This window comes from Pongo pygmaeus, chromosome 19 (assembly GCF_028885625.2).
Source record: "Pongo pygmaeus isolate AG05252 chromosome 19, NHGRI_mPonPyg2-v2.0_pri, whole genome shotgun sequence".
NCBI lineage: Eukaryota > Metazoa > Chordata > Mammalia > Primates > Hominidae > Pongo > Pongo pygmaeus.
The window spans coordinates 91,514,830-91,524,316 of NC_072392.2; the positions used below are offsets into that span (position 1 = coordinate 91,514,830).

General features: G+C 56.0%; 1 protein-coding gene across 2 annotated transcripts in view; it reads right to left on the reverse strand.

Moving 5' to 3' along the window:
• CDC42EP4 (CDC42 effector protein 4) overlaps nucleotides 1-8,563 on the reverse strand; it is a 28,495-nt gene extending 19,932 nt beyond the window's left edge. The window contains exon 1 of one of the 2 annotated variants that reach the window (XM_054459886.2): nucleotides 8,410-8,563. The gene's annotated coding sequence lies outside the window, so the exon portion shown is untranslated. Of the gene's footprint in view, nucleotides 1-7,397; nucleotides 7,706-8,409 lie in introns of those variants that run through there. The other variant, XM_054459887.2, reaches the window with a different exon arrangement.
• Between the last annotated feature and the right edge of the window lie 924 nt (nucleotides 8,564-9,487).

A 9,487-nucleotide genomic window follows, 5' to 3' on the forward strand; every position in this document is an offset into this window, starting at 1 on the left:
GTTCGACCCCAGCCTGGCCAACATGGTGAGACCCTGTCTCTACTAAAAATACAAAAATTAGCCCGGCGTGGTGGTGGGCACCTGTAATCCCAGCTACTCGGGAGGCTGACACAGGAGAATCGCTTGAACCCAGGAGGCAGAGGTTGCAGTGAGACGAGATCATGCCACTGCACTCCAGCCTGGGCAACAGAGCAAGACTGTTGTCTCCAAAAAAAAAAAAAAAAAAATTAATTTCCCCTTTCTTTAGTTCTTAAAACATGGCTCCTAGAAAGCATAAAGTTCCATATGTGACTAGCGTCACATTCCTATTGACAGCACCGTCCTAGGGCTAGTCCCACTGATCATCCTGCTCACTGTGATTTAAATATCACACAAGTGTTTTCCACCACCTTAAGGAATTCACAATTCTTACAGTTTATGGGAAAATGATGCCAATAACTCACTCAGCCAGGCTGAGTTATGGGAAAACACACTATGGCTTAAAATAATTTACCCTTTAATTGCTGGAAGATATAGCATAAGGAGTCTAGTCTAGTTTAAATGGTGACTCATTATCAAGAACACTCCGGAATAACATCTCTCCATGTGGATCCCAACAGATAGCAAGACTGTGTGCTGAGGAACCCACTCTAAGGAAATACTATTCTAGACCCTACCTAACCTCAGGGGTAGACCCCTCCCCAGACTGCAGTAACTATTCCTGGGCCACATGTCATGGAGAAAATACAAGAAACAACTAAGATTTGTTGAGCTTTTTACTCTGCACCAGGCATTGTGTTAGGTGATTTATTTTGATTAAACTGTCTCTTTTCTTCTTTTTTTATTTTTTCTGAGAGAGGGTCTTGCTTTGTCCCTCAGGCTGGAGTACACTGTAGCAGTGCAATCAAGGCTCACCGTAACCTCAAACTTCTGGGCTCAAGCCATCCTCCTACCTCTGCTTCCCAAAGTGCTGGGATGATAGGCGTGAGCCACTGTAGCCTGCCTTTCTTTAAACTTTGTAGTCATACACGGTCCCAAGCATTTGAAAAAGCTTATCTCATGTATTCTTCCCAACAATCCCACGGAGTTATCATTATCATCCCCAGCTCGCAGATAAGAGCACTGAGACTTAGAGGGGCACGTGCTTTACTCAAGTCACACACAGTTGGTTAGGAGAGGGAGACACAAGAATCCAGATGTGCTGGACTCTGGGTTTGTTCCACTCCACCATAAGGAACATCGGGGTGGCAGGGGGCAAGGGGGACAGTGGATCATAAGCGTCCCTGGGGCTCAGGCCTGGGAGGGCTGCTGAAGGCTCTGGATGCATGAGTACACATGGGATACGCAGTTTTGCACACAATTTCAGGTTAACATCTCCTGAGTCTGAGCACCTCATTCCCCACCACTCCAGGGAACGTATAGATTAATCCTGGAAAATACAGACTACAGCCCAGTGCCCCAGGTCCATCCAGGGGAGCCCCCTGCTCGTTGTGGGCTGGGAACCGGCTGCCCTGCTTGTCTCCTGCACACACCTCATCCTTATCCTCATCCTCATCCCAGAACCACAGCCTTCAGGCCGGGGGAGAAGCAGGTCAGTGGGAGGTGAAGGGGAAACCTTCCCTCACCTCCTGGGAATTAGAACAGCACAGAGAAGGGAAGAAAAAGGAGCCAAGACTAGGGAGTGACCGGAAGCAACAACGGAGGAGTCAAGACGAAGAGGAGCCAGTGACTCAAGGACATCCGGCAACTTCACTTGATTACAGGGCCCTTCCTGGAAACGTGTGCTTCCCGGAGCCACCACCCGACGCCAGCCACCAGCAGAGGGACCATCTGGGCGAGGCAGGATGGATGCCTGGTTGGGGGCCCCCATACAGGCTGGGCCCTCCTCCTCTGGGAGTGGTGCTACTACTGGGCAGCAGGGTGCCTCCCTCCTGCTCAGGAGGGATCGAAGAAGAAAGTGCCGCGCTTGAAATCAGATCTGCCAGGCCTTGTTTGGTTTCACTTTGCCTCTCCTAAGAGCCGGGTGCTCAGCTGAGAACTGGGAATTTCAAGGCCACCTGGGGGTCTCCAGGAGACTGGCAGATCTAAACTCCCTCCAGAGCAGACAGGCAAATCTTGCATCTTGGCCCTGCTGGAAGTTGGGGACAAAGAGCCCCACACTCCCTAGGTCACAAGCTGGCCTGCCATGTGGGTCAAGTTATTTGTGCCTCAGTTTCCTCATTAGCTCTCAGAGCAATTGATAACATTACGTACCTCCCAAGTGCTGTGCTGGGGTGAGCACAATTCTATGTGTGCTATAAAGATGATGCTGTCACACCCAGTGACACTCCAGCCACTGTCACTTCCCAAACTTCATAGAGAACAGCCACCTGAGAGCACCTAATTCAAAAGTCTGTACGGTGAAACGTGGGCTGAGACAATGGGTTGACCCTTTTCAAAGTCCTGGGGGTTCCCAGGATTATATGATGCAGGGGGAAGGGTCCCCCAAGCTGCTGAAGCCCAGGTACAGATTCTGCCCTCCCTCTGTAGTCTCTGCCAGCAGTGGGGGCAGGAAACCCTCGGATCTGGTTTCTTTCCTGATCTGAGTTCCCTCATCCCGTCACCTTTTAACCTTTAATGATGCCAGAGGGAGGAGCCTGGCTTTTCTCAGACAAGATGGTGAGGTGGAGGTGGGAAAAGAGAAGCTCCTCCATTCCTTCCTAGGATAAGGGTAAAAGTAACTCAGGAATTTGCCAGACCCCGGGTGCTACTAGCAACAAATAATGCACAGGCCAGGCGCCGTGGCTCATGCCTGAAATCTCAGCACATTGGAAGGCAGAGGCAGAAGAGGGAGGATTGCTTGAGCCCAGGGGCTTGAGACCAGCCTGGGCAGCACAGTGAGACTCTGTCTCTAAAAAAAAAAAAAAAAAAAATTAGCCAGGCATGGTGGCACACATCTATAGTCTCAGCTACTCAAGGCTGAGGTGGGAGGATCTCTTGAGCCCAGGAGTTTGAGGCTGCAGTGAGCTGTGATTGCACCACTGTACTCCAGCCTGGCCAACAGAGCAAAAAGCCTGTCTCAAAACAAAAAAATAATGCACAAAACTTCAACATGATCAACCCCCAATAAAATATAATCTGATCTTCTGGACCTAACCAGATTCTCCTTAGAGGTAACCACAAATCGAACTGCGAGCCCCTAGGCTCTTTTTGGGCTCTCTACTCCTTGTACCACTTGACAAAGCCTTAAGCCCAATTCCAGGACTTGAGGGGAACAGGTCCCTTTCTGATGCTTCAGGGTTGGAGGCAACAGTGTAAGGAAAAAAGAAGGTTGCACTGAGTGAAGACCCGAGGTAGAGAGGAAGGACAGGCAGGGAGAGAAGCTGGCACAGAGAACCTGGCTTCGTTGGCACACTTGGAGAGATTCAAAGCTGGGGTCTCCAGACCAAGTTCAGTGACTGCCAGAACTGCAGGTGCCCGGGCAAAAGGAGTACCCAGAGTCTCATCCTGGGAGGTGGAGGCTGCCCCAGACAACCGCTGCTACTGTGATGGCCAAGGCAGAAGATGGTGGCTGAAGCAGCTCTGGCTGAGCACAGACATCCAGGGATCCTTCTTGCCTGGCACTGTGGTTTTTCCAGATGCCTTCAGCTCCATCTTTGGGGTGACAGGGAAACACCAGGTGTGCAGAGCAGTTTCTTACAGGTGGGTTAAGAACTGTAAGCCTTCATTAATGACCACACCCTAAACTGTGCTCACCTGAATCCCAAAAGAGAGCCCCTTCCTCAGCTTGAGTGGAGACGGCCAGTTCCCCTGTTCCTGGCAAGGGAGGGCTTTGGATGCCAGCACTGCCATCCTGGCACAGAGCCCAGAGCTGCAAGCTGGTAGTGCCTGGGGGAGACTCCAATGTAAGTTAGTTGGAAGGAAGCCCAAGTCTCCTCAAGGAGGCGTATTTTAAGCTGGAGCTTTAGGGGCACGGTGAGCGGGAACGTGGAAAACTAATGTCTGAATTTTTCTTTCTTTTTTTTTTTCTTTTTAGACGGAGTCTCGCTCTGTCGCCCAGGCTAGAATGCAGTGGCGCGATCTCGGCTCACTGCAAGCTCCGCCTCCCAGGTTCACGCCATTCTCCTGCCTCAGCCTCCCAAGTAGCTGGGACTACAGGTGCCCACCACCAAGCCCAGCTAATTTTTTGTATTTTTTAGTAGAGACAGGGTTTCACTGTGTTAGCCAGGATGGTCTCGATCTCCTGACCTCCTGATCCGCCCGCCTTGGCCTCCCAAAGTGCTGGGATTACAGGTGTGAACCACCGCGCCTGGCCCTGAATTTCTCTTTTTCTTTTTTTTTTTTTTGAGATGGAGTCTCACTCTATCGCCCATGCTGGAGCGCAGTGACATGATCTCAGCTCACTGCAACCTCCACCTCTTGGGTTCAAGAGATTCTTGTGTCTCAGCTTCCCCAGTAGCTGGGATTATAGGTGCACGCCACCATGCCCGGCTAATTTTTGTATTTTTAGTAGAGACAGGGTTTCACCATATTGGCCAGGCTGATCTCGAACTCCTGACCTCAAGTGATCTGCCCGCCTTGGCCTCCCAAAGTGCTGAGATTACAGGCGTGAGCCACTGTGCCCGGCCCTAATGTCTGAATTTCCTTCCCAACGCACTCAAGCAAAAAGGGCTGTGTCCAGTGCCACATGTGGGCTCCTTCCAGCGCTACCATCCAGTTCCGTGCCGAGAGAGGGCAGGCATGGACTTGGCCTTCCTAGAGTGCCCCAGAAGCACTGGCTGGAGTTGGCCTTCAGGACACTCTGCCAGATGACCCCTCAAAGTGTCCCCAGCTCCAGAATTTGGTTCTTTTCCTCACGGTCGAGAAAAATCCTCCAGTACATAGGTCAGAAGAGCTACGCAGAGCTCAGGTCAGCTCTGTTTCCAGGGTGAGATTGCTCAACCCTTCTCCCTCCGCCCACAGGCCTTATCTCTGGCATCAACCCAGCCCCCATTCCTCCAAGGGATGGACTCCTCCCTCCCCCCACAGGGACAAACTCCTCTGAGTCTGCAGAACCAGAATGAGAACACAGAAGGCTGGACTTACTGCTAACCAAGCGCAACCCTGACCACTCTGGCTTCTGACTTCTTCACTTCGAACCCAATCCAAACGTGGGGGCGTGGGGTGGGGGAGAATGAAAGGGAGAGGCCAACATCAAACACCTTTCGGCTATACCTGTGCACAGACAGCCCTGGCCGCAGAAATCAATCAGTCACTCCAAAGGGGTGGAAGCCCTGGGCCACTGCCAACCCAAGGCCCTTCTGGAAAAGCTCTGGACTTGTGAAGAAGGGTTGGCCAGGGCTGGGTGCAGTGGTTTACACCTGTAATCCCAGCTCTTTGGGAGGCCGAGGTGGGTGGATTGCCTGAGCTCAGGAGTTCGCGACGAGCCTGGGCAACACAGTGAAACCCCGTTTCTACTAAAATACAAAAAAAATTAGCCAGGCGTGGCAGCATGCACCTATAGTCCCAGCTACTAGGGAGGCTGACGCAGGAGAAGAATTGCTTGAACCCGGGAGGTGGAGGATGCAGTAAGCCAAGAGTGCACCACCGCACTCCAGCCTGGGCGACAGAGCAAGACTCTGTCTCAAAAAAAAAAAAAAAGGGTTTGTCAGGTGCAGTGGCTCATATCTGTATGCCCAGCACTTTGAGAGGCTGAGGTGGGGGAAGATCCCTTGAGCTCAGGAGTTCAAGACCAGCCTGGGCAACATGGTGAAACCCCACCTGTACAAAAAATACAAAAAATAGCTGGGCATGGTGGTGGGCGCCAGTTGTCCCAGCTACTTGGGAGGCTGAAGTGGGAGGATAGCTTGAACCCAGGAGGTCCAGCCTGCAGTGAGCCTTGACTATGACGCTGCACCGCAGCCTGGGCGACAGACCAAGACCTGGTCTCAAAAAAATTAATACATAAAATAAAAATTATTTTTAAAATCAAAAGACTAGTGTAAGATTCCTCTCCCAGGTCAACGCTCACTCCCCTGACCTTTATACATGAGACCTCCCCTTTGCTTCTGACTCTTGGTCTCTGGTCCTGTGAGGTGCTGTCGGGTTCCAGAGGCAGCAGCACAGTGGAGGCAGGGTGCAGAGGATGGGGACAAGCATGGTGGGTGGGCAAGGGTAAGGCAGAAACCAGGGGAAAAGAGAAGAGGAATCCAAAAATAGAGAGGCAGAAACCCCAGAAAATGGAGAATCGTTCACCGCACAGGCCTAGGCTGTACAGCACAGCAGGAGCAAGCTGCCCTCTGTGAGCAGGGACCCTAGGACTTCAGGGAGATTTCAGAGGGGAGGCGCTGAGACTCACCCCAGAACCACCGCCCATATGATCACAGGGCCCCCTCCTAGTCCCTGCAGGGGTCCACCAGGATGCCTGGGAATCCACTTGGGATCTCCCCAAATTCACTGAACCCCCCCCTTGTGGGAAGGAGCAGCTGTCTTCAAGGAGTGGAGAGGCAAAGTCCAAGTTCAGAGGAGATAAACCACCCCACTAATCAGTCAGTCACATGCGCAGCTCACACAGGGCAGTTGATGAGAGCAGGAAAAGGTAGGACACCCCCGCATTCAGCAGGCACTGGCTTCCCAGCAGAGATAGAGCCTCAGAAGATCCTGGTGGATGCCCCGTTATTGCCCCAGGAGCCCCTGGGGCTGCCAGGGGCTCTCTCAGGGCCTGGCTCAGTCCCAGCCAACTACCGATTTCTGGGAGAAATCTGCAGCTCAGCAATCCCTTCCTTTGTGGCCTGTTCTTTGTTCTCTTAAAATTCAGTCCATCCTGCTGGTGGTCCCTCCTCCACCCTAGCCTCAGAAGCGGGCGGGGGCTGAGGGAGTTATTGGAAACCCAGACTGCCAAAGAAGTCGCCTTGCAGGAGGCCCCTGTCACCGGCCCCTCATTATTTACACTCGCTGGATGGGACCTTTCTCTGGTACAGATGGCTGCTGGGGTTCGGACGAGAGAGAGATTTTCCCTCCAGCACCCTGGACCCTCAGGGGAGGGCAGGGGGCTTCGCAGCGACGGGGGCTCCCAAGGACTCCACCCGGATCCAGCTGCTCAGCTATCTGGGCAAACAGTGGGCACCGGGCACCCAGTAAGGAATGTGGGAGCTGGTCAGATTGCAAGGGGTGGGAGTCGTGGAAAGGGAGAAGTTCCAGAGGCAACAAGAAAAGAAAACGCATTGTATTTCCCCTCCATTCTCCCAGGGAGAAAAAGAAAACTTCCAAAGCCCAGGCCGCAGTCACTGGGAAAACACAGGGAACCTGGTTTGAGTTAGCAGAGAGCACCCCTCCCCCAGTCTCTCACACACACTCACACACACACACACACATGCACTTCAGTCCTCTCCCAGGAAGCTGGCTCAGCCTCAGCCCCGGCTCCCGCCCTGCTCTCCAGTCCTCCCGGCCGGGGCACTCACCGGCTGACGGGATCCCCGCGGGCAGGACGGCTCCTGGGGAACGCGCCAGGGGCAGGGGGCAGTTTTGTAACCCCGGCTGGGGGCGCTCCGCGGAGGGGGCGGGGCCAGGGACGGCCGATCCGCGCGAACCCGCCCCAAGCGGGCGATTAAATCATTAACCGACCGCTCCCGCCTGCGATCCCGCTGAGCGCGCTGAGCTCGGGGCGCACCAGCCCCAGGAGCGGCCGTCTCCCCGGCTCCAAGGGGGCGGGTCGCTCGACTGCCCTCCTCCTGCACCCCGCCGGGAGGCGCCTCGGCCTCCCGGGCTTCCGAGGGAGCGGGCGGGGCGGGAGCCTGGCGGGGGAGGGAAGGGTTCGCGGGGCGGGAGTAGGGGAACGGAGGACCATTTGTTCCTTCGGCCATTCCCTTCCAGACAGCTCCTTCCCTCTGGCTCCCCGGCCGGGTGTCACTGGGTGGCGTGTGCTGCAGTGTGTGTACGAGAGCGAGATGTGTACACGCCTCTGCCCGTACAGGCGGAGAATTCGGTTCTTATTCATGGAGAACTCCGGGAGCACACACGCCCCCCTCGCGGAGATCGCGGGCCGCGCGCCGCCGATTGCTGCGCTCCTGCCCACACCGACACACACCCCATTCCTGGGAAGGGGGAGGCCCTTGAAAACGGCCCCCAACCCCCCCAGCGGCACCCTTGGCCACGGCCGGGAGTTCCAGCGTGGAGAGAGGAAATCGAGTCCCGGCAACGCTGCGCCCGGCTCCCTGCCACCTCCTCCTCCGCACATCCCGCTCTGCCAGGACACCGGGTGCGCGGCTCAGGGTCCCAGACACCGCGGCGGGCGCGGTGAGAAGCGCGAGCGCCGAGAAGTGGGGGCTCTGCGCCTTTCTCCCCGCTCCGCGGCCTCGCATCCTCAGCTTCGATCCTCTCTGCCCCACAGGGGGACTCGAGACCCCCAAGCCCACCCAGGCCACCCAGCGCGAAGGCGGCTACCACAGCCAGAGGCGGTTGCCGGTCGCCTACCTCGGTCCCCGGAGACCCGAGCGCCGGGCCGGCTGCGCTGTCCCCTTCGTGGGCTCCGCGCGGCGGCGGGGCAGGCGGCCCCTGTCAGCGCCGGCGTTTGTTTCCCTCTGGCTCTCCGGCGTTCAGGGCTGGGAGCCACCAGGACCCTCCCCTTCCAGGCTCCGCCCGCGCCCTCCCCGCGCACCCCTCCCCGCGCACCCCTCCGCGCTGATGTCACGGCGCCGCCGCAGCCAATGGCCGTCGGGAACCTCTGCCCGACTGCTCGGCCTCCTCGGTTCAAACTGAAAGCCTGAGACTTTCCCAACTCAGTATGGGGCAGCCTGGGCCCGCCCGGCTTCCGGGAGACACTCCCGCCCCAGCCTGCGCTCCCGCCGCGAACCCCTACTGGGGCCCCCAGGGCCAGGGGTGCGTCTCCCTCCGGGGGCCTGGCGCGGGGCTCCTTTAAGGCGCTTCCCCATTCGAGCCAGGGCAAGAAACCAAGAACTCCAGCCCAGGTGGCGTTCCTCGTTCCTGCTCCCTCCCGGACCTGCTAACCACCTGGCTGTAGTACTGTCGGGAGATGGGGGCAGGAGGGCTGGCGCCACCAGCTTCGTGGGTGCCATCCCAGACTCTCGCTGGAAACGAGGGAGCGGGGAGGAGCCGGCCAGCCCCGAGGCCAGGCTTGGACTGGGCGTCAGAAATGTTTCTACAGGGTGACAGCCCTTGAGCTCCCCGCATCCCCAAGTCTGTGCCTTTGCCTCCTAAGTGTCAGCTGAGGCTAAATTTGCACCAGGTGAACGTCAAAGAGGATCGACTCCTGAGTCCCAGAGCCTGAATCCAAGTCCCAGGCCTTGGATTCCATTCTTTTTAGAGGAATAGTTTCAGTTGAAATGATCATTATCAAGGTACAATGCCAGCTGCGAAGTAGTCAACTAAAGTAAAGTGGACAAGGTGTAAAGTGAAAAGTTCCCTTGCCTCTAGCTGAACCCCACCCTCGGTTTTTAAAGGAAGTGAGGGTGAAGGCCCCAGACTTTCCCCATGGCTGCGCGGTCCCTAAGCCCTCAGGAACATTCTGCTTTCTGGGGACAGCACGTTTCCG